Here is a 6,350-nt window from a genome sequence, read left to right as displayed (position 1 = left end):
CCTCTTCGATCTGGGAGCATAGTTCGAGAACTCGTTTCGTTTCAGTATTTCGAGCTGACCGAAATATTCGAAATTTTGGATATTTCGGTCGAAATATTGTATTTTTTCTGGTATGTTTCGATAGGTCATTTCGGTGGGTTTTAGGCCAAGTTAAGGCCTGAAACTTCATGGAAACCCTATTTTAGGCTATATAAACACATTTAAATGTTCAAATTGCAAAAATAGTCACCCAAAATGGTGTTTTGGATGTACACCATTGATTGGCAACGTACGGTCGAACCCTAATGTATAAGTGTATAACTTAGTTAATTACACATTGTACATTAAACAAGTAAATTGACTTGGAACTAAGTTAGAAATATAATGACTCATAAGTTAAGTCATAAATCATAATATTAAGTACATAAGACATCAAGTCAATAACAAGTTAACAAATAACAACTTAAGAGTTAAGATTTAAGAAGATGATATCAAACATTCCAAATCACAATATGTCAATATCCCCAATTGTCCCCTACAAGGTTACAAGTCAAGTAGTCAACTAGTCATCATTCATCTCAAATGTTTACAAATTTGCTAATAATAACTACTTCGCCGTCCAGGATCAACCCCACTCAGGGTCGGAGCCGACGTGTATTGCTCTCCGACTGTAAGACAAATGCATGCCACGTCATAGTCTGGGAGAAGAAGCGAGTGTAGTCATCCACAGTGGCCATGTAAACTGCATCATCAACATGTTGAAGATAACCTATCCTAGGATATAGGTCACCAAACTGTGAAGAAGTACTACCCACTGATCTACTATGATATGAGTCATATGACGGCTCTGCGGGAGCATGTACGGGTTGTGCGGTGCCGTGGTGGGTTGGGTAGCCGAGTGTAGGAAAAGAAGTCATGCACAAAAGACGATCCACTATATCCTTGTGAGTGGGAGTCATACTCAAAACTGGGAATGGATGGAGAAGATATAGGCTGCTGCCCCCAAGGGTACTGCCCAGAATGTCCTTCGCTACATGGATGTGAATGAGATGAACCATGCTCTGATTGTGCTAGAGATGGACTGCTGTCTACATGAAAAGATGGGGCACGGAAATGCCCACTCGATCTACTGTCTCTATCGCCAATACTCAGTCCACCAACAGAGCTAGATAGGGCATCAATGTCCATAAGCTCAGTCTGCCTACTAGTACCACTACCACGACCACCAGGACGGGATTGGCCACGCTGCTTTCTTGAGTAGGTCGAGGTGGATGATGTGGGCCATGTGGTTGGTGTGGGGCCGGTGGGGGCACAGATTGCCTCTTGCTGCTCTTGTACCACAAACGGGACTCGAGTTCCCTCATATGCTTGACTACCATCACCATCATCATCACATCCATCATTACTTTCATCATCACCTCCATCATCACCATCTCCACCAGATGACATAGACCAATCTTCATCCTCCTCATCAACACCACCAGTAGACTGGAACGGTATGGGTGACGCGTCCCGTGCATGTACCTCACCCTCTACAGCCATGAAGTCATCCACATCAGCTTCTATGTGTTCAGCTATCATGGGGTCAGGTCTACGTCCAGGCTGATCTAACACTGGCTCACCTCTATCCCTCACCCAATCAACAATAAGATCTTCATCATCTGACTCCACCTGGAAAATGTCGGCGAGATCGATATTTTCCCTGATACCCTCTTGTCCCATGCGTATGTGTTGCATCTTCAACCTCAAATTATAATGCACATACACTAAGTCAGAGAGACGTTCATAACCCAATCTATTTCTCCTCTTTGAATGGATGAGAGAAAATGTACTCTAATTCCGTTCACAGCTAGATACTGAACATGTCTGGGAGAGAACCTTGATTGCTATTTTTCGTAAATTGTCTGCCGAACCCCCATACAACACTCACCATTCAGTTGCATTACAACAAAAGAGACATGTCACCTTCATTTCAAAAGAATAAGATATTGAATTGAGTAATGACTAATGAAGTAATGACTAATGAGTATCGGCATCACCGCGTGTCCGGCCTTGCTCTGCAGCATCGGTTCCAAAACTTCCTTATGCATCCCTAAAAGTCTTCAACTATAATCATTTGAAAAATATTTAAAATTAGTAATGACTCATTACTATTTAGTATTGAATTGAGTAATTCCAAATGAATTATAACTTATAAGACTCACCTCATTGTTGCATATCACCTGTAATTTACTATTCGGCTCCAACTTGGCAACTACTTCTTTGATTGCGTCAATAAGACTATTATTCAACCCAAGCCTATGACTGTATTGGTATTTGGGGTTCAAATAATATGTTGAAATTGACATTACATATTGACTAGTTAGTAATATATCCTTCAAATTAACTTTAAAAGATGTAATTGCATAAAAAACAAAGAGTGTACACTCACCAGCCTTATGCAGTGGATGCATAAGTTGATTTTCCCAGCGCTCCTTGATAATTTTGAGAAAGTGTTTGGTACCTCGTGGATTTGCATTGTAAACACCTTCATTCATCAAGTCTATGGCAGCATATAGATGTGGCATAGTTGGTCCCTTGATAGTTGAATCAACTATATGCAAAACCTTGACCACTGGGTCCAGAAGTTGTACCACTTTATGCAACTTAGACCAAAAGTCATCTGATGAAATTGTAGCTTATGCTTCCCTACCACCATGGGTATTGGACCCATTCCAGTCGAACCAGTCTTCAGAAGCAAACATTGATCTCAGTCCAGACTTCTTGGTTTCTATACTCTTGAGTGCAATGTAGTTGGTGGCGAATCTAGTTATGCCTGGCCTCACTAAGTCACCCCCACACTTCTCCCTCAAGAGGTTTAGTGCAAACCCATGGTTGTAGACAAAGTTGGTCATTTGCCTTGCCTTTTCCACAACATGTACCAATTTGATCTTTCCCATGTCCTTCAACATGAGGTCTATACAATGGGCAGCACATGGAGTCCAAAACAACCGGTACTTATTGTTTTGCATCAACCTCTCACCGGCACTCTTGTAGTTGCTTCCGTTGTCCGTTACAATTTGGACAACGTTCCTCACTCCTACATCTTCTACCACTTCCTTCAGTAATTTGTAGATATACTTTGCATCATTTTTCTCCTTGGATGCATCAACAGACTTCAGAAAGACTGTCCTCCCATCACAATACACCATAAAGTTGATGATGGACTTTCTTGTAGGACCAGTCCAACCATCACACATTATGGTCACCCCATAGTTCTCCCACAGCCCCCTCATTTCATTGATGTAGTCTTCAAGCTCTCTCTTCTGTTGGGGCAAATACACATTCATAATCTCATATGGGGTGGGCCCCTTATACCCTGGGTCAGCCTCAGCAATGGAATCTATCATAGTCTGATAAAAGGGGCCTTGTGCTGTGTTTGCTGGGATGGTATGGTATAACATCCACTTAGCTATAGATTCCTTTACCATCCCCTTCAGATTTTTCCATGCTCCCTTGATTTTTGGTTGTTTGTTGCCTTTCTTTCTATAAACACCAGGTGCTTGGTGAAGTGCTGGGTCATCTTGTGGTGGTGGAGGCGGAGGGGGAGCTGCCCTCATATTCTGTGATCTCCTAAAGGGATTAGGCAACCCACCTCCTCCACTACTACTAGCAGCAGCTCTAGAGGTACTAGCTCCTCCACTACTACCTACTCTCTGTCTCTCGACTCTCTCCTGATCCTCATGATAACTGGCTCTGCTCATCATCAGTGCTCGTCTCTAATCCCTAGCCTCTTGCTCAGTCTCTATATCATCAGGAACATAGACATCATCACTGTCATCATCACCATCAGCACGATGGCTTGATTGGCCTCCCGCTGTACACCTCACTGCTTCCTCAAGATCTACTTTTGCTTTCTCCCTCTGAGCCTTCCTCTTACTCCCTCCCTTCATGTAATCAATGACAGCCCTAGATACCTCCACAGGGACCATATGACATGCGACCACTTCAGGAGAATTCCAAGCTAGATGTTGTTTGAGTGTAGTGGCACCACCTCCCAAAAACTGCATGTGACAATAGTTGCATTGGGATTTTCTTTTATCCCCATCAATTGGAGTGCCATGCAACCATGCAATGTCACCCCTAGTGCGCCTGGGTGTGCTCCCCTCCCCCTGGGTCTGGGCCGGCTGCCTCTACCCCTCTTGCCTCTGGCTCTGTCGTTTACCACGGTTCGTCATAATCAGACTAGTTTATTGTTGCATGAATAAAAGACAATTCATTAATCACTGAAGCACATCAATTCTTTTAGTTTAAAATTTGAAATGTTTAAGAATTAAGATTTAAGAGCACTAACACAAGTATATAAGTATATAACTATTTAGTATTTTTCCCCTAACCCTCATATTTTTCTCATATTTAAAAATAATTTTTAAAAATATTTTTCAAATAAATATTGGCCTAGCACAACAAAATCAAAAAGATATGTAAATGGGTAGCAAATAAGAAGTATGTACAATTTACTTTTATATTTTTCAGTAATTTTAAAACAAAAACCTCATATTATTTCTTATTTTTTGCTATTTTTTTGAATTTTTTAAATATTTTTTATAATTTTTGAAAATTAAAATAATTAATTATTGGCAGAAAAATATTTTTGACACCATGAAGCCATAGATCGGCCAATGGTGTCTAACATATATTTAATTCATCACCATACAATATACATAACCCCTATTATTTTTTGATTTTTGTTGTAAATAAATCCAATTTTTGAAATAGAAAAATAAATAAATAATATATATACCAAAAAAAAATTTCGACACTGTGAAGTCATAGATCGGCTTCCGGTGTCTAACATATATTTATTTCATCACAAACAAACATGTTGATCAAGCATTTCCCTAAAAAAAATCAATTTTGAGAATATGGTTTTACCTGAAATAATGGAAAGGCTTCACAGATGTGCTAAGAAGTTTGTTCTCCAAGTGATTCCGGCGTAGATGCGGCAAGGATTCAAGTGGGAAGTGGAAGATTGAAGAAGAATAAGCAAAAACCTTAAAAAACCAAGCAAAAGAGGAAAAATGCTCTGTTTCTCAGTCTCGGTCGAAATTTCAACCGAGACTATCGAAACATGGTATTTTATATAAAGCATTTTCTCGAGATTTTTTCAAAATCTCGAAATATCTCGAAATCTAGTATTTTTTTTATTCGAGGAGTTATTTCGTTTCGAGGGGGTCGAAATTCTCGAAATCTCGATCGAGATTTCGCGAGATTTTGAACTATGTCCGAGAGAGGTGATTCAATATGCATTGGGCAATATGATTTTACAAAAAATGACCAATCTCAGATGTGGTCTTCTTTGTTTGAATTGCCACATAAGCCCTCCACTGATTTGACAGTTGAAATACATAGGAGAAGATCCATTGGATGGGGGGGGGCATTTTTTCTATCTAATAATAGACAAAATCAACCTTTCACATGGCTCGAAAAATTCTTTGAATGTTCTCCTTACAGCATAAACTGTACAATGGCGGAGGTGTTTTAAACTCTAAACATGATATTTCAAATGTTACAGTATTGTTGTAATGTTGTGAATACATTAAGATGGAAACTGAATGTTTTTGGAAAGCTAAATTGCAACCTTCTCTAGGTGAATATTTGTTTGAACAGAAATTTTGGGTGAGCTTTCTCTTTGCTTCCCCTATATGCAACAGATCCCGCGTTCAGACTTCAGAGCATGCCATGAGAGTTTCAGATGCCATACAAATAATGCTACTCTAGAATCCCTGTCCTTTTCTTACAAGTTGACAGAAGTATCATCCACCACTTCTGCATTGTGTGCATATCTCTGATATTGCATTTGTACAGTTTTCCAGCCTTTTCTTAGATATATGTGTTATCTGTTCAAGATTAAATATCAATCTAGGCTACAAAACCTTGACAGGAGCTGAATGAACTCTGAAATTTACTTGATTCTTGTCCTGACAAGGGTATTTAAACTGAAGGAAACTAAAACTTCTCATGCAAATCAGATGATCAGTACTCATTGCCCTTCAAAGGAGAATGCATTTATAACTCATGCCTATTTTTAAGTGTTTTTGCAGCCAACCAAATTCGCAGCTATTCACAAGGGGAACAGGTACAATGAAGCTCCACAACTGTGTGCTATCTGAACCACAGTTAGTTAACACATGTTTTTAATGCTGTTGTGCTGTTTTCCGAATTGATCTCAATGATATGGAAAAAAAAAAACTTAAAAATACCTCAAAAGTTTAAACTTGTTTTTAATTGCACTTTTTGAAAAAACTAAAATTTTGATTTAAAAAAAATAATAAATTTGATATTATATAAGCTAATAACCCACACATCAAATATTCTTATTGAATTAATAA

The 6,350-nt window shown here is 39.1% G+C and overlaps 1 protein-coding gene across 1 annotated transcript in view; it reads right to left on the bottom strand.

Moving 5' to 3' along the window:
- Positions 1 to 6,350, bottom strand: part of LOC122644618 (myosin-1-like) — a 94,092-nt gene that overhangs the window by 8,271 nt on the left and 79,471 nt on the right. The gene's annotated exons all lie outside the window — the stretch shown is intronic.

Source organism: Telopea speciosissima, chromosome 11, assembly GCF_018873765.1.
Source record: "Telopea speciosissima isolate NSW1024214 ecotype Mountain lineage chromosome 11, Tspe_v1, whole genome shotgun sequence".
NCBI lineage: Eukaryota > Viridiplantae > Streptophyta > Magnoliopsida > Proteales > Proteaceae > Telopea > Telopea speciosissima.
The sequence above is the reverse complement of the archived record's forward strand: the minus strand, read 5'-3'. Positions and strand labels throughout refer to the sequence as shown.